We start from the raw sequence: 25825 nt of genomic DNA on the forward strand, positions 1-25825 counted from the left end.
GCTCGGGAAGTCGGGAGTGACGGGAGCTCAAAGGAGTTGGATATGGGTACCAGGAAAGAGACCCAATGCAAGTTGGGAGTCAATGGGATACTGAGAATGCCACGAACCAAGCTCAAGAGTCAGAAAGCAAAGTTCTGATACCAGTTGAAAGGGAGCGACGGATCGAAGGTTGGACTCGAGAGCTATGGCGGAGAGAGACTAGAAATGGGAACTCCAACAGTCACAATGTGTGACTAGACCTTCCTTTATTTAGATTGTCACTAAAAGAATAAAGAATAAAGTGGCGGTGACGGGTGCTCGCCACCTGCAGTGTGTAGTGGCGGTGATTGACAGTGTAGTAATACATGGGCGGCTAGGTGCCTTTGCCCCCAACATCTAGCTCTTTACTTTCAAAAGCCATAGTTCTACCCTCCTCTGGCAATAGCATAGCTCCAATGGCTGTGGAACTAGCATTATTTTTCACCACAAATGGTTTGTGTGAATCCATTATAAATAGGATTGGAGTAGTAGCGATAGCTACTTTAAGTTTATTAAAACTACGTTTTTGTTTCTCATCCCAAGAGAAAGTGCAACCTTGAGCTTTCAATTGGTTTGTCATATATCAGAACCACTATCTTAGCATAATTTTTTATAAAATTAAGATAAAATTATCCCAAACCAATGAGAATTTGTAACTCCTCTAGATTTATAGATTGAGACTATATTAAGATAGTTTGGAGCTTTTCATGATCCATTCTAATACAATAAAGATGTTACCAATGTTCTCCTTTAGAATAACTATAGATAAGGATATCATCAAGGAAAACAACAACAAATTTTGAAGATATTGATGTAAGACTCTATTCATAAGGGTCGTTAATGTGGCAAGTGCATTTGTTAGACTAAAGGGCATAATAAAAAAACTCATAATGGCTAAAACACATTTGAAAGGAAAATTTAGATACATCTTTAGTGCATATTCACACTTGATAGTATCATGACCTCAAGTTAAACTTTATAAGGTGTCTTGCTCCTTTAAGTTGCTCAAACAAGTCCACATGAGGAAGCACATAATTACTTCTTATTTTGTGAGCTCATTTAGACCATGGTAGTCAATATACATATACATGGAACCATCCTTTTTCTTCAATAACAATATTAAAGAAACCCATGAGAAGATCTAGATTGAAGGAATCCCTGTTGGATATAATCAATTAGTTGCTTCTCCACTTTGCTAGCTTCACTAGCACTAAGTCAATAAGATAGTTGATTAATGGGTTTACTTAGTAGTAAAACATCAATACTATGTGTTACATTACCTTTAACCTAGAGGCCAATGTAGAGGAAACAAGTCATTATATTCATTAAGTAGTTGGTGCATCTTATTATGTACATGTGGAAGAGAATGAGATGAAGATTTCTAATAGAATTTTGCAATGAGAAATTTTCTTTTAAAGAGAGAGAAGAGAAATCACGTAATTTATTTATCATTGGATTCTACTAAAGAAATGCCCACAACATCATTAATACAAGACAAAAACTTGTACAAAGAAACAAATGAAGACAATGCATAATATAAGTTGATATTGTCTATTCCATTATGTTTGGACAAATAATGAAGTTGAGTTGTAAATATAAGAGAGAATTGTGGAATATTCTCCTCACCTTAGCAAAACATGTATACCATTGTCCTCAAATGCAATAGTATTATGCTAATAACTACATGTTTTTGAGTAACCCAAACAATACAACCACCCTTGGTCCAATGTCGCATATTCCCTAGTCATATTCATAACTTAGAATCTTATTTTTTAATACTTATTCCCTTGTACTTCTAATGCAACAACATAAACTTTTATATTTCACACATCATTTTCATTCCCATTCATAAGAGAGATGACATAGTATGAGTACTGGGCACTTGGGGAAATTGTAGCTTATTAACCAATGTGTGGGTACTAAATTTGTGAGTTGATCCATGGTCCATGAGAATATAGGTTCATCATCCATTGAAAATGACATGAATATAGAGCAAGATGTGGAGACTAAACATGGGTTGTCATGGTGTACTAGTTAAGCAACATGCATGCTCATCAGTTTAATGGCTAACTTGTGTAGTCGTTGAATATTTAGAAGAAGCTTTCAAAGGAAGCATCTACACCATGTGCACTACTTTTTCTTTGTTCTTATTCTTATCAAGTCCATCGCCTTTGAGTTTTGTACAATATTTTTTTCATGAGAACCTAAGAAATTGAATCATAACTTCTCCATGTGCCCTTTCACAAGCTCTTTGCTTGAGTGTAGCCCTCTATCCCCTTTGGGCCTCTTAGTATTCTCATCTTTGAATGTAACATTGAATTTTCTCTTCCCTACTAATGTCAATGCAAATTTTGAACATGCAGATGTATGCACAAATGTTTTCTATCTAATATATAATCAAAAACCTATGTACTCTTCATGGCTTATTCTAATGTTTTAGGATATTGAATTTTCACCTTAGCCTTGTACTTGTTGTCCAAGCCTCAAATGAGTCCTCTAACCTTTTGAGAATCATCTAAACCGTCAAGTTCTACTTGTAGGCTTGGCCCTTAAGTGTGCCTCAAGAACTCTAAAAGAATTTATTGTATGATGTGATTCATGCAAGTACTCCACTTTTGTAAAAATGTATTGAATACATCCTTATTACGATCTCATTCCTCTCCTTGAAACACAAGTGGATTCATATTCTTTGACATATTGTTAACCTCATGTGTATTGAGAAAGCCAAAGATGTGAACACCTTGAGGCAGTCTTATTGACGGAGTACATCTAGGAGTAACCCATCTTCAAGAGGCATACAAGGGATGATCAACAATTGCTCTTGTTATATCATTAAAGCTAATAAGGCACTTCTTTGCATCATTAAAGCTTGTAAGACACTTCTTTGCATTAGCTCAACTAATAGTAGTTTTATCCATTTCACCTTGTGGTATCCCAATTAATACTTTGATGGCTACTCGAGCAGAGGTTCCATTTTTTAAGTTTGTTGCCTCATTAGACAAGGACCTAGATGCCTTTCTAGGCAATTCAAGGTGGCATATACTATAAATTTTACTATCCAAGTAGATCTTGCCCATAAGGTAACCGTAAAGAAAAACAATTGGGAAATGATTAATCATGCTTAGACATCATTCCAATCATGATTCTATCCAAAACACGGGACCAATATTCAAAAATTACAAAGACTATGTAAGCTAAAACAAGGTAGTACCACAATCCAGAGCTATAAAACTGAATTAAAGTTTTGAGATGATCAATTTCCCCCATGTCAAGAATCACATGGTGGGGGGACTTACTTGAGCTACTATGCTAAACATACATTGTATACACAAGAGGAAGATCACTCAAGAACAAAGAAGAGAGATGGAGACCAAAACATTTTCTTGTTAGTTTTTTTCTTCTTCATCCACACACTATACAATGTACACAAAGTATAGATAAGATACAACATAAATGAAAGTGACCTATTATGTTAAATAATACATAACTGACTATACTAATCAAGTGACACTATAACTATGCCAGTTGTAAGTAGGTGCAACAAACTAAATATAATAAGTGATAAGTCAGTGGCCATGTGAGGATCATAATGACCACCGACATGCTAAGTGTAGAAGTGCGGACCCATCTAGCCAAATGGTCCATCATCATCAATATCTGCACATATTGAGCTTTCCATCTCAACACTTCCCCTCCAGCTCAACTATATCTCTATAACTCCAAGTAAAGTTCAAAACTTTCAAAGCTTCTCTACACCCAATGCCTTTGTGAAAATGTTAGCTATTTGATGTTGTATGCTAACATATACCAAGTTAATCTCTCATGCAAGTACATTCTCCCTCACAAAGTGGTAGTGTACCTCAATGTGTTTTTTCCTAGCATGGAACACTAGGTTTGTAGCAGTTGTATGCTGCTCATGTCGTCATAGTGAATGAAAACTGGACCATCTCCTTGCACATCCAAATAACCCAATAAATTTTGCAGCTATACCACCTCAATTTTTGTTATAGCATCACCTCTATACTCATCCTTTGTACTCAATAAAACAACTATAGGTTGCTTTTCGTTGCTCCATGTAACTGATGCACTACCAAGAAAAAACATGAATCCATTGGTAGATCTTTTATCTCGCATACTACCAACCCAATCAGTATTTATATATAAAAAAATATGTACATCCTTACATGCCTCATAAAAATGTCCATAATGTAAAGTGAACTTCACATACCTCAATATGCATTTAAGTGCATCCAAATGAGGCTTTCTAGGCATAAGCATAAATTGAATGACAAGACTAACAACATAGCTCAAGTCTAGGCTTGTGATAGTCATGTAGATTAGAATCCCTACTATCCTCTTGAACATAGTAGGGTCTTCTATCTCATACATGTACTAAGAGGATTACATGTTATCATACCATACTTGAATAATATATCCAAGCCATATTTCCTCTAGGATAGCCATATACTATCGTCACATCTGATCACCTCAATACTAAGAAAGTATCTGATCACCTCAATAATAAGAAAGTATCCAAGCCATATTGCCTCTAGGATAGCCATATACTATCGTCACATCTGATTACCTCAATACTAAGAAAGTATCTCAACTCCCCCAAATTTTTCATCTCAAACTTTTTCTTCGAAAATTCCTTAACTTTAACAATCCCATTGCCACTGCATAATCAAATCATCCACATAGACGACTATAATGACCAAACCTACATCTTCCTTTCTCACATAAAGTGTGTGATCAATATCAAAAATATAAAAGCCAATATTAACAAGATACTCTTCGATCTTGTCAGACCATGCTCTAGGTGCTTTCTTCAACACATAGGGTACCTTCTTTAATGTGCACACATATGTGGGATGCTCTAAATTCTCATAACCTACTAGCTGCTCCAGACATACCTCTTCTTGTAATTCACTATGCAAGAAGGCATTGTTAATATACATCTACTGCAAACTTCAACCTTTGGTTGCTACCAAAGTAATTATGCATCTAATAGTTGCCATCCTAGCAAGTAGATTAAATTTCTCTTCATAATCTATGCCATATGATTGAGTATAGCCTTTCGCAACCAGCCTAGCCTTATACCTGCTAATCAAGCTATCTTCATTCTGCTTGATTTTGTAAATCCACTCACAGTAAATAGCTTTCTTACCTTTAGGCAAGGGTACCAGGTCCTAAGTGTTATTGGCTTTTAATGTGGCTATCTCCTCATCCATTGTTGCATCCCAATGAGCATGATCAATAGCATACTCAAAATAAGTTGGCTCAACATCCTCAACTACCTTCACCATATAAGCATAATACAGAAGATCATCAGAACCTCACAACTCATACTCAGACCATTAGAAACTATCAAAAAATATTCAATAAGCTTCCAAAAGATCTCAATCTTGATCAATCATCAATCCATGCTTCATACAAAAGAAAATCAGAACAAAATAGAAGCTATACAGAAGGTATACAGAACCAATTAGAACCTCAACAGAACCTATCAGAACATCACAGAGCTTCATATCTCCACTGAAAATCATCATGAACTTCTAAAATATAATCAATATCATCCAAAACACTCTCAAACACTTCCATTATCAACCATACATCACTCTAAATCCATAAAAAATCAATCATTCAAACCTCAAAAACAACAAAAATCAGTCAAAAATTGAGTCTTTTTCCACTCTTAACAACATACCCCTTATCTACCCCCTATTTATGGGACCTTACCTTATAAAATATACATTCCTTCCCTTAAATAACCCCCCTCCCTTACACTCACGTGGTACCATATGGTAAACCCTAGTGGATCCCTTGGTGACATATCAAGAATGAAAAAACTTCACATGCATCTAAGTTGGACAATTTTTTAGAACATCGTTTTAGTAAATAAAAAGACACAAAAGATTCAACTCAAACAAACAAGAGTTGGATATCTTGAAGAAATGAAAAATGTTTATCAAAGTATGTTTTGAAGGTGAGGAGCAATTGCAGATTCTTTTTTATAAGTGTTCTGTAGAAAGTATGTGTGACTTTGGGAAATTTTTCTAACTTTTGAAAAGGATGAATCTAAGTTCAAAAGAGCTAAAACAAATAGAAGAAGCAGCTGCTGAAGACTGAAGAGAAGACTGAGTGACAGTGACAGTAGTGAGCTGTGAAAAGACACTGTAGTGGCTCTGGTGACTCTTCATATTAGACATACCTCTTGGGAGGTGCATACAATACCTAAGAAGGATTATTGAGATTTATTATGAGAGCATTGTAGTGAGGAGATAATGTACTATTGATAGAGAGAGAGAGAGAGAGAGAGAGCTAGAGATAGTCAATTCTATCAAAACAATGTAACTGTATATGAGAGATTGAGAGAGAGAACTGTGAAGACATTGAAGATGAATACTATGTGATTAATTTCCATTCAAAAATGGTGTATTATTCTATGTTCTTTGTTCTATTGAAGGATCCTATGAAGAAGTTGAAGATTATGGTTGATTCTATCAAATCCGTGGGAGATATGTACTATGATGCTACGTGAAGAATTGTTGTTTTCTTTGTTTTGATGATCAAAAGAATGAAATAAAAGATTGTTGATGTTACAAGATAGATTTTCTTGCAAGATAATTCCCTTTTCCTTGGTGTTCCTCTTGGGGCTCCATGTTTTTGGTGCGCGGCCAGGGAAACTTACCATCAACAAGCATCAGAAGAGGCTGAAAATGAAGGAAATGGCATTGCCAAGAGGAGGAGAATTCAATGGATGTTTGCCAAGTTCCTTCTTCCATTGAAGAGTTGGATATTCTTATTATCAAAGCCACTTTTCACAAGAATTTCGTCCCACAATGGTGAAAACATATTACCATCATGATGCATGCTCCATGTGGTGGACTGTTTCCTCTTCCTATTGAAGCAGCAGAAACTTGCATCTTGGTGGCAAACTATTTGGGAACAAACTGAAGAGCAGAAACAAAGAAAATGACCATCCATGGAAGATTTGGCATTCATTGAGAAGTTTACAGACATCATCAAGTGGGAGATTGTGAAGAAGCTTCAGGAGTTGTGGTTAGTGGAGGTTCACGAAAACAAGAAGGAAAAGAGTTGGAATTTGTTCGTGGATGCTCAACAGCAAGATACGTGGGATGCTTGGTGTACTGGCAATCTTCTGTTTGTCTAATTAGCAATCCACTGGAAGTTGGTAGACAGAGTTTTTTTCACAACATACACTATTGAAACCCTCAGAAGTTGGCATTATTATAATGGCACAACAACGATCCTAAGAAGAATGAGTTTTGATACTTTCAAAATGGAATATCTTCCCCTCTGTAGTGACTCTTGAAAGCTGAATTCAGAGATGTTGAGAAGAAGGAAGTAGAGGAGATGTTGGCCAGAGAATCCCTTAGAGACTGAAGCCCTCATGAATGTTTCTATTCAGCAAATGTTGGCCAGCAAATGTTGGCCAGCAAACTCAAGATCAGCAAATGTTGGCCAGCAAATGAGAGGCCAGTTTTTAAGGGAGAGTACAATGAAGACCCTGATCTTCATGTAACAAAATTTATGGTACCATGTGTGGCTAACAATGCCAGAACCCTTGAGCATTGGTTAGCAATATTCCTTGCCACTTTCAAGGGCGCAGCATTTTAGTGGTATGAGAGACAAGAAGCATGAACTTTTGGCACTTGGGACGATCTGAAGTTGGCCTTCCTCACTAACTTCAGGCGTGAAGGTTTTGAAGAGCGGATGCGAGAGGAGTTCATAAACCTAAGTCAGTCCTCTGGAGAAAGAGTAGAAGCTTATGTCTCGCGAATGGAATCCATCCTGAAGAGATGGAATAACCATCATTTGGATGAAAGCATCCAGAAAGGAGTGTATCTTAGAGGTCTACAACCAGAAGTTTGTAAGTTCGTGGAATTGAGAAGGCCAGTCAATCTGCAAGCTGTATTGAAAGGTGCAAGATTGTATGACAAATTTGAAGCAAGGCTGTCAATGACTCCAGGAAGAGGAGTCTTACCTCCTCCCATGCCAGGAATGGTATACCCACCAAATGCAGTCCCAGGGACAGTTTCCTATCCCTATCCCTAGATGCAAATAGTGCCACAGTATAATGCACCTAATCCACTGTGGTCACCACAGACGAAAGTGCCTCAAATGATGGTTCAACCACAACAACAGTGGCCTCAAATAGTTCCTCCAATGGCAACTCAAAAATACTGGAATCCTACCAACTGGAATCAACAACCCCAAGTCTCAACAGGAGCTCTGAATTAGAGCCGGAACAGAGGACCTTTTGGATCGACCCAACCATTTTATACAGTAATTATAGAAGCTTCCCAAAATCCCACTAGAAGTACTTCAGGAGGTGAAATTCTGAAGTACTACTTATCCAACTCAGTTGCAAGTATCAAGAAAGAGCTTCTGGATATGATTATAGAGCAGCTACAGATGCTGAAGGTGAATACTGCCAATATATCCACTCATGTGGGAGCTGGAAGAGATGTGATGCGCTCTAATACATGGTGCGGAAAGTGTCATCAAGTAGGACATTTAGCCACTAAATGTACTTAAAAACCAACCATTCCTGGAGCCTTCTGTTCCTATTGTTTGCGAAAGAACCATACAGATAATATTTGCTCTCTGAAAGAGATGCATGAACGAAGACAGAAGGTTGAAAATGCAAGATTCAATTTGCTAGAATCCAAAATGACAACACAGGATATTGGACCAAAGCCTAGTGAACTAGGTCCCAATTTCGGTCCAAGGAGGTTTCCCTCTCAAAGTTACAGAGGACGACAGTCTGGCGGTTGTCAGAGATCAGAGGTGGAATGTTATAGGTGTAGAGAAAAGGGGCATATCTCCCCAAACTGTCCAAACCCTAGACGATTTGTGGATTACAAGCCCTTATGCAGTCGATGCAAAGGAGAAGGCCACACTACAAAGGACTGTCCAAGCCCAGCCCTTGTAAAGGCCAATGCCACTGATAGCCAACAGAAGGTACAAGAGCCTACCTCCAATTTGGTAGAGTTGGAAGTTGTCGCTATTACATGCATCAAGAAGAAGGAATCAGTTGTTCAGAATGAAAATAACTCTCCTGCCAAGACTGTGAAGTTCAACCTACCAACAGAGGGGCAGAGTAGTACAGGACAGAACAATGCAGTACAAAGCACTGTAGTGTTACATAGTGATTCAAAATCATCTTAATAAGAAGACGTGGACTAAGGATGGCTCTTTCAACAGCGACCAAGACCAATAAGGCCTCGGAATCTGTAAAGGAAGTAGATGTGGCTAATGCCTTCCTAGATCCTGGAACCCCATAGATTAGTGTATGGATAGAAGGATGCTTTATTTCAGATGCATTGATTGATGGAGGCTCATTAGTAAACATAATGACGGATGTGACAATGAAGGACTTAGGGTTACAAGGAATTCAACCTACACAGTGGCTTATCAGATTGGTAGACCAAAGCAGAATTAAATCGTTGGGCATTCTCCCATATGTAAAAACAACCCTTGTAGGAAGAGACTATTGGCTGACATATCTGGTGGTAAAACCAAATTCTTATGGGACCTCATACCCTTTGTTGTTGGGAAGACCTTGGCTTTTTGAAGCAAGAGCCAGGATGGACTGGTTCAAAGAAACCCTAACCCTAGGCAGAGGACCCAACAAAGTGGTGTTAAAGCTGTATGGATCGCAAAAAGGCAATGGATCCACATCCATCGAAGTCATAACTGACTCCTCCAATGAGGTAACAGATGGTACATCAGGAGATGAAGAGGCTGTTAAGTAGATCTTTCCTAAGAAAATAGAGGCACAGTCCTTAACAGTGGGCACTATAAGCCAACTGCCAAGGGAAGAAAAATCCTTGTCCATGGATGAATACCTCCTGCCTCAACTAAAATTAACTTTTGAAATCACCTCTAACAGTGAGATAGAAGCATGGATGTACTATTCTCCCGGTTACATGACAACCGCAAAGACAGAACAGAGGCAGAACAGATATAGAGCAGATACAGAGACAGAGCAGAGACAGTACAGTTACAGAGCATATACAGAACATACAAAGAAGATACAGAACATAGACAGAGCAGATACAGAGACAGTCATAGAGACAGTGACAGATATAGAGCCAGAGGCAGAAGCAAACTCAGAAACTGTGACAGAAGCAGAAGCAAATACAGAGGCAGAAGATCTGTTCTTCTCCTACAAAGCCTCTACAGAAGTGGAGAAAAACCCTCTAGAGGAAGACGATGAAAATGATGAGGAAGAAAATGAAGCAAGTTATGAAAGTACAAATGAAGAATTTCCTCTAATAGCGGATGATCTTATTGATGTCCCTACAGAGACCTCAGAGGCTAAAGATCTCAGGGTGCTGAATGGAATGACCATGGTTCCATTTGGGTTGACCAATGGACCAGAAAGTATGCAGAATCTGTATAAGCAATGTATTAAAAGCATAAAAATTAAGTTCATCAGTAGCTCCTGTCGCCCTAACTGTTCAGTCCAGAGAAGAGATTATGATGATGCCCCCTGCAACAGAAGATAGATCCATCAAAGCCTCGGCTTCCAGAAGGTCCATGCAATGTGACATTGCTAGACGCATCTTTAGAAGATGAATACCTAAGTCCAGAAGAAATTACCACTCACACAAAAGTAAACAAAGCTCTAATACCCTTCCAGCAACCTCAATAGACAAATGAGTCATTTGTTCAAAAGGAGGACACTAGTTCTAGTGGAACATCAAACGAGGATACTACTCTCTTGAAAGAGTCAGATCTCTACCCAGAAGCAATCTGTGGGACATTTATCCGTGAAGTGGAAGGTGAAAGGCAAGTAACATTCTTGGATACTAATGGTACTGAATGTCACCTAAAAGTAGATCTCAATCTTCCAGAAGAAGAACTAGTGGTCCTGTGAGACCTACTCAAAGAGAACTTAGATGTGTTTGCTTGGTCATATAAGGACCTAAAGGGGATTGATCCCATAGTATGCCAACATCACATTGATCTAGAGCCCGATGCCAAACCTATAAGGCAAAGACAAAGGTGTATAAATCCTAATTATTCTACTCTGGTGAAGGTTGAATTATTGAAAATTCTTGAAGCGCAGTTCATTTATCCCGTGGCTAATAGTGAATGGGTTTCGCCCATCAAGGTAGTACCCAAGAAGAATGGGAAACTTCGAATATGTGTCGACTTCCGGAGGCTGAATTTGAAGACGAAGAAGGATCATTTTCCTATCCCTTTACAAATCATCTATTGGACAAAGTGGCAGGATATGAGCTCTATTCCCTCCTGGATGGATTCAGTAGATATAACCAAGTCCAAATTGCAAAAGAGGACCAATCCAAAATAACCTTCACCACTGAATTGGGGACCTATGCTTATAGAGTGATGCCATTTGGGCTCTGTAATGCTCCTGCCACCTTCCAACGAGTAATGATGGCGGCCTTCCAAAATCATTTGCATGATTTCATTGAGGTGTATCTTGATGACTTTTGTGTCTATGGTTTGATCCGAGAGTACTAGGGACACCTAGAGCAATGTTTTGATAGATGCCGAGAGTATGGGATTTCTCTCAACCCTGACAAATGTTTCTTTGGCATCTCCTCAAGAGTTCTTTTGGGCCATATTGTCTCTACAGAAGGGATTGCAACAGACTTGAAAAATATTGAGAAGTTTGCCGCCTTACTAGCACCAACAAACCTCAAGAAATTGAGATGATTTCTTAGCCATGTGGGCTACCACAGAAGATTTATTGCACATTTTGCAACCAAGGCAGCCCCTCTACACAAGCTCCTAGGGAAATATGCAGATTTCCTTTGGACTGATGACTATGAAGATGCCTTTAATACCTTAAAATAGTGCCTTATCCAAGCACCTATCTTACAGCCTCCTGAATGGACGAAGGAGTTCCATGTGCACACATATGCATTAGTTGAAGGGCTACATCCTGTCCTATGTCAAAAAGGCCCCTCTAAATTAGATCAACCAATATATTATGCAAGCCAAAATATCACGGATAGGGAACGGAACTATACAGTGATAGAGCTTGAGTGCTTGGCAATTGTGTTTGCACTAGAGAAGTTTCGACACTATCTACTGTCAATGCATTTCAAGTTCTATGTGGATCATGAAGCCTTGTCCTTCATGATGAACAAAGCAGATGTTAAAGAACGATTGATGAGATGGTTACTCCTATTCCAAGATTTCGATTTTGAACCTGGCCGTTCCCATGTCCTACCTGATCATCTATCACCGATCCCTCAAACAGAAGTAGAGGAAGAGGATGATCCATACCTTCCTGATGCTTCCTTGTTTCTAGTTGAAATGGTTACTCCCTAGTATGTAGACATAGCCAACCTCCTGGCAACTCAACAGTATCCTCCTGGCATCTCAAGCCATGAGAAGAAGAAGCTTCTGTTAGAATCAGCCCCCTACACCTTGCTAGGCAGTGCACTATACAAGAGAGGCAAAGATGAAGTGCTGCGAAGATGTGTTGCAAGGGATGAAATTGGCATAGTATTGAAAGCATGCCATGACGAACCCTGTGGCGGACACTTCGCAGGAGGAAAGATAGCTAGGAAGGCTCTGTTAGCGAGATATTGGTGGCCGACCCTTCACAAGGATGCATATGACTACTGCAAAAGATGTGATGCTTGTCAGCGAATGGGAAAACCCACCAAAACAAGTGCCATGTCATTGCAACCCATTCTTCCCCTAAAGCCATTCAAGAAGTGTGGGATTGATTTTGTGGGTCCCATTGATCAACCTATGAGATGGAAGCAAGAACAGATACATCCTAGTATGTACGGACTATGTCACAAAGTGGTGTGAAGATAAAGCCCTGAAGCGGGACGATGGTAACAAAGTAGCCATGTTTATGTACAAGAATATTATCACCCATTTTGGCAGTCCCCTTAAGTTGTGAGTGACAGAGGTACTCATTTCCTTAACAAAATCATGGAGGAGTTGACAAAGCTGTATAAGATCGGCCATCTTAAGTCCACTCCCTGTTACCCTAGAGCCAATGGCCAAATTGAAGTCACCAATCGCATCCTCTGCTCGACTCTAACAAGAACGATTGTTCCACATCATCGCGACTGGGATGATCGACTTACAGAGGCCCTCTGGGTGTACAGAACCTCCCATAAGGCAACTATAGGATAGACCTCTTTCCAGCTAGTGTATGGTACCGAAGCCGTCTTCCTTGTTGAGCTGGAATTGCCCTCTTTGCGAGTGGTAGTTAAAGAATGCTTGGGAGATGATGAGTCACTTCAACGGCGCCTCCCGCACTTGGAATGCTTGGATGAGATACGGCGGATGGCTCTATAGTGCATGGAAACCACTCAAGCGCGATGCAAGGTCTATCATGACAATTTCATCAAGTACAAGGAGTTCAAAGAAGGTGATCTTGTCCTAGCCTATGATTCGAGATTTGGCAAGTTTCCTAGCAAACTTCAACAACGGTGGATGGGCCCGTACAAGGTACTTGCTATCAATCCTAACGGCTCTGTTCAGTTAATAGACCGTTGATGCCTCTGATGATCCTTTCCTCATCAATGGCTATCGCCTGAAGATGTACTTCTCTCCTTGGGGATCTTGACAATCACAGTCGACCTACCCTTTCCCTTTTGGGCGGCGCACTATCCTTCTTGTCGTGCTTCTGATAGCCCTTATGATTCTCCTCGTGAGGCGGTCTCATTCTGCTATCCCCTCGCAAAAATATTTCAACCCAACATTGTTCTCTTCTCGTCTGATCCAACAACGGTAGCGAGGTTGGTCCTGACACATGGTATTTCTATCATTTTTCTTTCTTCACGAAAAAAAAGAAGAAAACAAAAAGAGAGAAAAAAAAGGAAAACATGAAAAAAATAAAAAAAATAAAAAATAAACAAAAACAAACAAAACTGTTATGGGAGAAAAGGAAGAAATTCCTTGTCATAAGAGGTCTTGTTCCAAGAAAAGTGGAAACACCCTTGGGCAGGAAGCTGACTGTGGAAAAGGTGGTAACACCCCGCAGTTCAGGATAGCTGACTCACCAGCAAAACCTCTTCAGCAAGTAATTTGAAGCCACCTCCCTTGGTGCGCTGTCTCTACAATATCATTCCGTCTGCCCTTCTTAATAGATGACTCTTTCTACAAATCATTACAGTATGAGATTTTTAGGTTGCCTCCCTAGGTACACCGCCTCGTCTTCAAGATCTTGATGAGAACAATAGCCTCCATGATCTTCATCACCAACCCCTTGAGTGATGTGCGCTTTCATCCTAACAGGATAGGGATGTGAGTATGGGTTGCCCTTTATATTTATCAGAGCATGAGATAGAGGGTGGGGTGAATGACCAGCCTTTCCCTTCAAATCAAATGAGAGGTGAGATGTGTGAATGGAGTGTTGCATGCACGGGATGGGCCTCTCAATGCATGAAGCACGATTTGTTCCTGTGCACTGCACCATAAGGCTCCCTGGCCTTCCTTCTTGCACCGTATGCCGGCACAGGGTGGGATGCACAGTTGCACCATCAAATGCACACAAGGCATACAACCTCTGCACAAGTGACGGTGAGGATTACATCAATGGGTTTCAGGAATGGGTTTTCCTCTGTATCTTTCAACATACCCCTCTTTCAACAGAGCGTGAGACAGATTATCGAGAGGTGAGGATTGAGGGACGTTACGACAATTGGAGTCAAGAACGTTTCTGTTTCCCTGTACACCCACGAGATGGGTCTCTGCCATCAGCACAGGACATGTCATTCTGTTATGTACACTATACTACAAGGCTCCCTAGCCTTTCTCCTTGCACCTATGCCAGATGGGGTTGGACGCACTAATGCACCATCAATTATGCACCTTGGCATACTCTCTCTGCACCATCCCCTTGTCGATTCTTAAGCCGGGTGTGAGCTCTGGGTTTTCATCATTATTTTCTTTAAGTGACGTTAGTAATGGGGCAAGTGAATGCTCTTTCAATCCATTTGAGTGATCGTTGACTGCAATATCCCTCATCATCGACGACTTTCCTGCGATTCCTTCAACCAGCTACCTCCTTGGGTGCTGCAGCTTGGTCCCTGCCATGAAGGACGAAGGACATGTGCTGTGACGACACCTTGTTACCTCCTGCAGCCAGCCGACAATGATACAAGACACAACCTCGATAGTCGATATTCCTCCTCGGCAATATGGGCCAAGTTTTTCTAACCCTGCACCTTCTGTTTTTTTAGTGACGGTTATATCTTAAGTGTGGGGATGTCGTGGTTGGTCTGATGTGAGGTACTCGGTCCTTGATGTTTGGTTTACCCTTCCTGCTAAGGTTCTAAGTGTGGGGATGCATCCCTGTGCGTCTATGTTACATACCCCCATGCATATACCATGTTATGATCATGCATCTATGCCATGACTTCATTTTACCTTGCTGGGGTCATTTCCCCACTCTTCTGTTCTATTTCACCCTGTCCCCAGAGCTGTTTCTTAATCGTTTGCCTTTATTTTTTGTTTTGTGATTTTTCCATGTGAATGCACCCTACGTTCCCTAGAATCCCAAGCCAACCTTACAGTCATGTTCATCCCTTTGAACTGCCTATTCTTTCTTTTTACCATCCCTTGTTCCGACAGATGGTTCTAAAGATATTAATTTTTGAAGCCCTATCCTATCCATTCCCCTTGACACTTTTCCTTTTTATTCCATGTCATTCCGATGCATGGTTGATCCGTTATGAATTTTTACGGGTTATCGGGCCTTTCTTGTGTCTATTTTTCACATTTTTCCATGTGAACCTGCCCTATTTTCATTGGAATTCCAGTTTAACTTGATAGTCGTGTCCTGCCGGCCTTTCCCCCACTTTTTCCTTTTTTCTCCCCCTCTTTCAACTACCGGATTTTTAGTTATTAATTTTTTCGAGTGTTTTCAGATGCGTTTTTCATTCCCCTAAACTGAGTTTTGATACACGAACCCTGGGAATTCCTTTCTTCCAAACATTTTTCCTTTTTCCTATCCTCTATTCCAGTGCATGGTTCTTCCCGTATTCATTTTCGAGTCTATTTTCAGGCCCATTTTTGGGGTTTTTTCCATGTGAACGCATCCTATCTCAATCAGAACTGTGTTTTGTCATGATAGGGTTTTAGGACACATTGTTTTGCACGCTTTTCCTTCTTTTCGCACTTCATTTCAATGTGCGGATTTTCCGATATTAATACCTGTCTGTGTTTTCGAGTTTGTTTTTTGTGTTTTTCCCATGTGAATACCCTGATTTTGCCCTAGACCCAGTGTTGCATGTTTCCATCATTTTCCCCTCGTCTCCTAGTACATTTTTCCTTCTTACGGTTTTTCAATCCGACAAACTGGTTGAATTTTATTCATTTTTATTCATTTTTCCCATGCGACCACGTTCTCGTGTCGCGCGTGAACGCGCTTGTTTCTGGCTTTATGCGCCCCGGGACGCCCCCGTGGTGTTTGTGGCTTGCGCATTGCCATCCCTGCCCCGTTTTATCCCGTCATTGCAAATTTTTTTACTCCCGCCCCGCACATGCGCACGAGACATGGGTGCATTTTTTCCCACCCATTTTCCATTTTTTTCTTTTATTTTTCTTTTTCCATTAAACAACAAAAAAAACACCAAGAAAAAGCAAAAAGAAAAACGACACGAAAAAAAAACAAAAAACAAACAAGGACACAAAACGAAGAAGAAAAAAAAACAAATGAATACATAATCATAATAATAAATAAAATAATTTATAAAAAAAGAAACCACAAAGCAACACCAAAAGAGAAAAAAAAAGACAACAAAGAAAGAAAAACAAAGAAAGAAAAAAAATGAAACAAAGAAAAAAAATGAAAGACAAAAAGAAAAAAGAGAGAGAGAAAAAAACACATACATGTTTTCCCGTTGTCCCCGCGTCCCGCCCTGCATCTCCCTTCTTCTTCCTCCTTTCCTTCTCCCTGCCCTTCTTCTTCCTCTTCCTCCTCTTCCTTCTCCCTTCCTCTTCTTCTTCTTCTTCTTCTTCTTCTTCTTCTTTCCTCCTTCCCCTCCTTCTCTTCCTCTTTCTCCTTCTTCTTCTCTCCCCTCCTCGGCCACCCTGTTGTCGTTCGTGACACCGCCACTTGCTATCGGACGACACCCTCTACTTGCCGCCCTTCGGCCGTGACGCCGCCCCAGCGCCTGTTGCCACTGCCCTCCTCCTCCTCCTCCTCCTCCTCCTCCTCCTCCTCCTCCTCCTCCACCACCATCCTCCTCACCCTCCTCCTCCTCCCACCCCCTGGTAACCACCTAACCTTACCGTGGTAACAACTAACCTAACCTTAGTTAATAGTTAAACTAATATTAGTTAGGTTAAACTAACCATTAGTTAAGCTAACTAGTTAGTTCCCAGTAACCCCAGCTAACTAACCCTAGTTAGTTCCTACTAACCCTAGTTAGTCCCCCACTAACCCTAGTTATTTGACCCCTAACCCTAATTAGCCTAACTCACCCTTAGTTAGTCTACATTAACCCTGGTTACTTGACTCACCCTTGGTTCAATTAACTAACCTTAGTTAGATTGAGAAACCCACAGTTAATTAACCTAACCCCTAGTTAGCCTAACTTCAGACTAGTTAGTCTAACCTAACCATAGTTAGCCTCCCTATCCCAATTAGATTAACTTACCTTTAGTTAGACCCCTACCCTTAGTTAAACTTACTGACCTTAACTAGACTAACCTAATTAACTAGACTTAACCTAGTTGACTAGACTAACCTAATTTACCAGACTTAACGTGACTAACCCTACTAGCCTAATTTACCAGACTTAACTTGACTAACCCTCCTAACCTAATTTACCAGACTTAACCTAACTAACCAGACTGCCCTAACTAAACTAACTTAACAAACTAACCTAAACTAACTAACCTAAATGATTTACCTCACTAAATTAACTTAATCAATTTTTTCAGACTAGGCTAACTTAATTCACTTAATCTACTCAATTAGCCCCCGTTCCTGCCCTTTCTCCTCTGTTGTTTTTCCGTTGTGTACGGGTGTGCTAGCAAGAGTTCACCCACGAGGACGCACTTTCGACTTGTCCATGCGATGGAGTATTGCAGTCAACTGCTCACACGCAGTCATCCTTCGTTGTTCACATGCAGCCCGGTCAGTGGTGTTTTTTTTGTTTGATTGGATTCATTGCTTTTGGGGGACTACTCCGTGTGCCTTCAGTCTATTGCATACACACCCCTACCAGGTATTCTTTGTGATTGTCTGTGTTTTGGTGTGTGTGTTTTCCATCTAAATGGCGCCTCACGCTCCTCCTCCTATCCAGTATGTCCAGCTGGTCAGTAGGGATTATTCTTCCCTATTGGCTTTTGAGCCTATAGCGAAAGCAGAACTTGCAACTTTCGTGGCTGCTTCATTCCCACTGATTCCAAATGATCCATCCTTGTGTGATGAGTTCCTTGCCTCATACAGCAAGAAGTCGGGCCTGGTTGATGGTGCTTCCATGATATTGACACCTTGAGGGTTAGGGAAGGCTTTGTGTCTTCCCTACAAAGGAGATCCCTTTGTTACAGCTAGACAATTATTCTCCAACGATGAGATTTTCAAGCTGTTACAGAAGTAGACCAAAGAGATTCTGGATGTCAAGAAAGTGATCAACACTTCAGGCATATCTTTTTCCATGATCATTGTTCCTCTTTGGAAGTTAGTCTGCCAGTTCCTCCAAGATAGGTTTATGCCTTCCAAAACACCATCCCATTACTTGTCCAAAGAGCTCTTCACAGCTTCCAGGATGGTGTTAAAAGGGGTAGCTATTGATTGGAGTACTTACCTGCTTACAAATATGAACCAACATTTTGTCAAAGTAACGAGAGGAAATGTCACAAATGTCACCTATGGCTCCTACCTGTATGATTTCTTGACATACTCAGGCCTAAAGAAGGGTGTACTACCACCTCCTCCATCTAATCCAGTACCTCCCCCTCCACCTTCAGAAAAGTCAAAACCTATTGATATAGAGGATCTTGATTCTCCTCCTCCATTGGTCATTCAGCAGAAGCGCTTGAAGCATGTGGAAGATAAAACTCCTTCAGTTCTTCCTTCAGTCACAATTTCTGCTACATCTGGCAGTGACCTCCCTGCTCACCTCACATGTAACAATTTGTTCAGAGCACATAGAGAGGGTTCTTTGGACATATCACTCCCTTCACTGAACAGTTTAGTATCGGGAGATGCCATTCCATTCCTCTGTAAAGACATCCAGAGTTCGATTGAACTTTCAGTGACAACTTGTGTTCAACAGCTGTATGCTTCCTTTTATGAAGAAGTGATGCAGTCCAAAGACCAGTTGCATAAGGAAACATCAGAGTTAGCCTCTACTAAAGACACACTTGCAGATCTGTTTAAGAAGATGGAGCAGCAAACACAAATGATTGAGACTCAAAGAGAAGAGATATCTTCTTTGAAGATTCAGTTAACAGAAGCTTAGTCAGAGGTCACTAAAATCTCAAAGGAGAAGGAGAAAATGTCCAAAGAAGCTCAAGAGTTTCAGACTCTTTTAGATGCAAAACTCTCAGCCTTACAGACTGCTCATAACATAGTAGAATCACAAGCTTCCCAAATCAAGCAGTTACAAGACCAACTGACATAGTCACGGTCTGTTCCTCCAAGCCCCAATGTTCCTATGATTCCTTCTATCTCTAAGCAGGACTTGGCAGTTCTCCAAAGACAGGCCACATTGTGTCCATTGTTTCAAGATAAAGTGGAAAGATTGTAGTCCAGGATGGATTTGTTATGGTCAACATTTAAGCATTTCCAGGAGTATGTTCCTCCGGACCATTCTTTCTTTGTCCAATATTATCAATTGCAGAAGTTGGCCTTTTATATGAAGCTTTCAACGATGGATCTTTCTCTTCTAGAGGATGGTTGGCTTGGTCTCCTCAGTTGCTGACAGAAGTGGTCCGTATGGTGTTTGAAGATTCTATGATGACGGATATCATGTTGCTGTCTTACATGTATCTACTACTGGGTGATCTGTTGATTCCAGATGAAGTAGATATGGCTTAGTATGTGGGGGACGTGGTTTTGCAAGCTGTTTTATATGTCAACTATTTGAAGTTGCGGATAGATGACATGTTCCAATGTTACTCCTCAAAAGTGGCTACTTGCCTAGACAATTCTTGGCACTCAATGATTGATTATGTAGTCTTGAATCAACGTCAGAACACAGCTTCTACCTATGTATAGAGCACTAACCAACTAAGGGTGGATCTCTTAGCTTATCTTTCCAAAAACCATCCATTTGATTCAATTTTTTTAAATGCCTACCAGAGAAGATCTGTCTTAGGTCCCTCTGTTCCTAGCCTATTGTACTATCAACAAATGGCTCATCGCTATGATACCTATCTTTTCCTTTATCAAACCAATTCAACAGCAATCTTACCTCTTCTTTTTCAGCCTCAATCTTTTCCTCAAATTCCTATATTTACCTATTATTCTTTTATTGAAGATAGATTATTTTCCCCTTCTCCACCATGCCCTTCTCCATCCATCCATATACCTTCTACTTGTCCTGTTTATCAATTAACACCTTTCCTAACCGATTCCCTTAAATTTTCAGCCACTCCTTTAACTTATTCCTCCTTTTATGATTTTTCCTACCCATCTCTTCATCCTCTTTCACTTATTCCACTTCCATCTCCTGCCACTTCTATTTCTCAACCCCCTCAGTTGGTTAGTGAATACGAAGGGTTTGATCAAGAAGAAGAGGATAGATCTCGACTGATTCTCTTACAGGACCCTCGATAAACTTGCCAATAATTCCAAGAGATTGGACAATAGCCAGTCAAGCATACCAAAATTACCTTTATTTCGCTCACCAATATTCACAATCTCTAGATCCTTCAGTGAGATTGGCAACTCATTTTGCTTGGTATCTAGCATACATGCATAGGCATTCCCATAATGATCAAAAGGCCATTCCAAAGCTTTGTATGAATGTCAATGTGAACATTGACTCCCACCAGCTGGATGTCCTATATTTTCATGCCCTATGTCTCTCTAGTAGATACCTTGTTTTGCTAGAAAGGATGTGTTGCCTGCAGTTCTTTCAAAATCCTCCAAAGATATTTGTAGATGAATCCTTCTCCGATCGTTTTCGAAACCACCAAGCCTTCAAAAGGGATCACCTTCATTGATGCCTTTGCAATGTATTTTGGATGATTCTTAATGATAGATATATCTCTCTTTTTGGAGGTGTCATTTAGATGGTTGTATTCGTGTTTGTGTGTGTGAGTGTTGTAATAATTGTATGTGATGAGTTTGTGCTGATTGAGAATAATTTGTTCGAGAGCTCCTTTCAAACTATTGATGGTGGAATGAACAACTATGGTGGAAAGCTGAAGAGAACCTCTTATATCCTTTACAAATTTGTTATGATTGATTATTAGACGAGTTAATGAATAATGAAGTTTTTCTTTAGTAGTATTTTCTATCAGATACAGGTGATAAGTTGGGGTCGTGATTTGGAGAGACTATTGAAGATCCTACTGAAGATAAGATTGAGTTCTTTAGTGAACTTATATTCTTCTTTTCCTTCGATCGCGAGAACACTTCCTTTCTAAGTGTGGGGATATGTTGAGACTGGAAAAAGACTAAATTTCTAACTGATTTTTGTTGTTTTTGAGGTCTGAATGATTGATTTTTGATGGATTTAGAGTGATGTATGGTTGATAATGGAAGTGTTTGAGAGTTTTTTGGATGATATTGATTATGTTTTGGAAGTTCATGATGATTTTCAGTGGAGATATGAAGCTCTGTGATGTTCTGATAAGTTCTCTTGAGGTTCTGATTGGTTCTATATACCTTATGTATAGCTTCTGTTTTGTTCTGATTTTCTTCTGTATGAAGCATGGATTGATGATTGATGAAGATTGAGATCTTTTGGAAGATTATTGAATAGTTTTTTATAGTTTGTAATGGTTTGAGTATGAGTTATGAGGTTCTGATAACCTTCTGTAACCCTCTGTAGACCTTCTGTAGAGCCTCTGTCTCTGATCTATCTTTGTACTGTAATTGTATTGTAGCTACTCTAGTACTGTACTGTAATTGTTCTGTAGACCTTCTGTAAGTATTTTGTAGAAAGTATGTGTGACTTTGGGAAAGTTTTCTAACTTTTGGAAAGGATGAATCTAAGTTCAAAAGAGCTAAAACAAATAGAAGAAGTAGCTGCTGAGGACTGAAGAGAAGACTGAGTGACAGTGACAGTAATGAGTTGTGAAAAGACACTGTAGTGGCTCTGGTGACTCTTCATATCAGACATACCTCTTGGGAGATTCATCCATGACCTAAGAAGGATTATTGAGAGTTATTATGAGAGCATTTTAGTGAGGAGATGATGTACTATTGAGAGAGAGAGAGAGAGAGCCATAGATAGTCAATTCTATCAAAACAGTGTAACTGTAAATGAGAGATTGAGAGAGAGAACTATGAAGATGAAAACTATGTGATTTATTTCCATTAAAAAATGTTGTATTCTTCTATTTTCTTTGTTCTATTGAAGGATTCTATGAAGAAGTTGAAGATTATGGTTGATTCTATCAAATTCGTGGGAGATATCTACTATGATACTGTGTGAAGAATTGTTGTTTTCTTTGTTTTGATGATCAAAAGAATAAAATAAAAGTTTGTTGATGTTACAAGATAGATTTTCTTGCAAGAGAATTCCCTTTTCCTTGATGTTCCTCTTGGGGATCCATATTTTCATATATTTCTTGTATGCAGGTGACATCTCCCTATTACTACTAGTGAATCCCCTGTGGATATGTCCCTGCATAGTATTTGCATAGTATTATTAATGACTAGAGATAGCTAATACATTACTTTTTTATCTTTTGCATTCTATTCTTTCCATGCCTTTAATTCATTTAAAGTTGCAAGCTAGATACTTAGTTCTGGCTAATTTTCTTTACCTTAAATGAACTCATAAAGGCCCTTTCCAATGAGGAAGTTTATCACATTGAGATTCCATGAAGAGTAGTTGTTCTTATCTAGCTTCACAATGATGGGATTTCCTTTTTTTTTGCGATTATCACAAAAATGATATAAAAAGAAAGCAAGTCTTCTATAACCTTTCACAACAAGTGCATAGTTTTACACGAAGTAACATTTTTTACTAATTGTTCAATAGTACATGTCATCTGCAACCTATGAGTAGATGATTAAACTTATGTTGACTTCTTGACAAACACCTCAAAATTTATAGATTCGAAATATGAAACTTGTGCACCTACTTTCAGTCGATACAGTCGAAATCACAATATACCTTGAAACTGTTGTTTGTAACCTTGTGGCTCTAAAACCTTATTGTCTGCAAAATATATAGTGCTCTGCTCACATACCAAATCTCACAAAAATTTGAGATTTTTGCTCTATCCTACTTTCTATGTGTCCGTAAATACTATCTAAGAGAAAGAGTGGAAGAATAGGAGAGCTTTTTACCCATTTCTTGCTTGCTTGAATCATTGCTTCTTCTCCTTCACTTCAGCTTTCAAAACTAGCCTCTCTCAATGGTGCCACTTTGATACCATGTTAAGAATTGCATGGTGGCACGACTTCTTGAGGTGTTGTACCAATATATATTGTATACACAAGAGGAAGCTCACTCAAGAGTACAAGAAGAGAGTTGGAGGCCAAAACTTTTTGTTGCTACTTTTTTCTTCTTCTTTCACACACTAGACAATGTACACAAAGTATAAATAAGATACAACATAAACAAAAGTGGCCTACTAAGTAAAATAGTGCTTAAATGATTATTCTGATTGATTGACACTATAACTATGCCAACTATAGGTAGATGCAACAAACTAAATATAATAAGTGATAACTTAGTAGCCATGTGAGGATCATAATGACTACCGGTATGCTAAGTATAGATGTGTAGACCCATCTAGCGAGACGGTCCTCATCAATGTTCACACATGTTGAGCTTACAATCTCAACACCCCAACAACTCACCTAATGGAAATTTTTTATATTCTTTATATGTATAAGGCATGAGTAGAAAAAATTCTAAAGTTTTAGCTATGTAAGGCCTATTTTTTAACAATCTAGATTATTTTTACCAGCATGCACTCCATGTTGAGATGTTTAAAGTCAAAAAAAGAGAAAAATCGGTGAAACCTGTTAAGAAGTCTCGATGTATGGAACCCAATAACTTTGATACAAATTCGAATCTAGAGAAAGAAATTAGTAGTGAGGAGGACTCTAACAAAGAGGAATACTAGAAGCCAACTAAGTCCAAGAGAAAGGGAAAGGTCTACCAACACTCAAAGGGTGCTTGCAGAAAACCTGTAATTGAAACTTTTTGGTATGCCAAGTGTAGTTATCTAGGTCACTTGCCTATTAAATGTGGTCTTAATTGGTGGTGGTGTGGAATTTTCCATATATCTAGCCACAATACCCATATTTATTGGTATAGTATCCACAATCAAATAGTAAATATCGAGTCCCGGTGGCAAGGCATGGTAGGAGCACAACTGGCTAGTTCAAATCATCTCGAATACTACAAGGAAATAGGCAAATAGCGATGGAAGTTTGCAATGTAAAATAGTAGTGCTGCTATTTGTGTTGCAGAGTTGTAGTTTGTGACATTGTTTGTGATGCAAATAGTGACATTGCGATGCAAAGAGTGATGCAAATAATGAAGCCGGTTTGAGAAAAAAAACCATAAAAAATTCAAGCACAAAATTTGTCACGAAAATTTTCAAGAGAGAGAAAAAGGGAGAGCGAGAGAGATCGTTGCCTTGAGACAGAGAGTGAGAGAAAGAGGGAAAGAGAGAGGAGAGCTTCTCACCATCATTGCCACCGTACATGAAGAAGAGGGAGAACTGTGCAAGGGAGAAAAAAGGAATGTTGTGAGAGGAGGTGAGGAATCCATCCTCCGGCCTTTGTGGGTGGTAGGTACATTGCCTCTTCTTGCTTTGTTCTTGTGTTTTCTTCTTTTCTTTTGTTTGTTTTTCTTTGTAATGAGATGCATTGAGATAGAGAGAGAAAGAGAGAAAAGGAGAGAGGGAGAAGAAGGAAGGAAGACGAAGAGAGAATGAGAAAGAGAAAAATAAGAAAGGTAACAAAGAAAGAGACGAAGAGAGAAAGAGAGAGAGAAAGGCAAGGAGAGAGGAGAATAAGTGAGAGAAACAACAAGTGGGGGACAGGAACAAAGAGAGAGGTAACAAAAAGAGAGAAAGGGAGAAAGAAAAAGAGGAGAAAGAGAAAAAGAAATGGAGAGTGAAGGAAGAGGTGGATAAAAGGATGAGGTAAAGAGAGGAAGGAGAGTGAAACAAAAAGAGTGCTAGAAAGAGAGAGGGAGAAAAGGGAAAGAAGAGAGATAGAGAGCGAGAGAGAAGGAGAGATAAAAAAAAGAAACAATGAGATAATTGGAGAGAATGCAATGATAGAAAAATAAAGGGAGAGGGGGAAGAGAGACAGAAAGTGGGGTGGGGAGAGAGGGTCTTTCAATGTCTTGTTTTATGAATTTTCTATTTTCTATATTTGATTTTAATTGTAAAGAGATGTGTCGAGTATGAATGGAGAGGAAAAGAGAGAAAGACATAGAGAAAAGAAGGGAGGGAAAGGAAGAGAGAGAAGAAGTGAGTGGGGAGGGAAGATGAGGGAGATAAAGAAACATTGGGAGAGAGAGAAAAAGGGATATAGAGAAACAAAGAAGGATAAAGGGAGGCAAATAAAAAAAGAAAAAGAGAGATAAAATTTGAAAAGTGGGAAGAGAAATAAAGAAGGATAAAGGGAGGCAAATAAAAAAAGAAAAAAGAGAGAGAAAGAGGGGTGGGGAGA

Source organism: Lygodium microphyllum, chromosome 15 (assembly GCF_053477565.2).
Source record: "Lygodium microphyllum isolate KBCC chromosome 15, Lygodium_microphyllum_v1.1.10, whole genome shotgun sequence".
In the NCBI taxonomy this organism is placed as follows: Eukaryota; Viridiplantae; Streptophyta; class Polypodiopsida; order Schizaeales; family Lygodiaceae; genus Lygodium; species Lygodium microphyllum.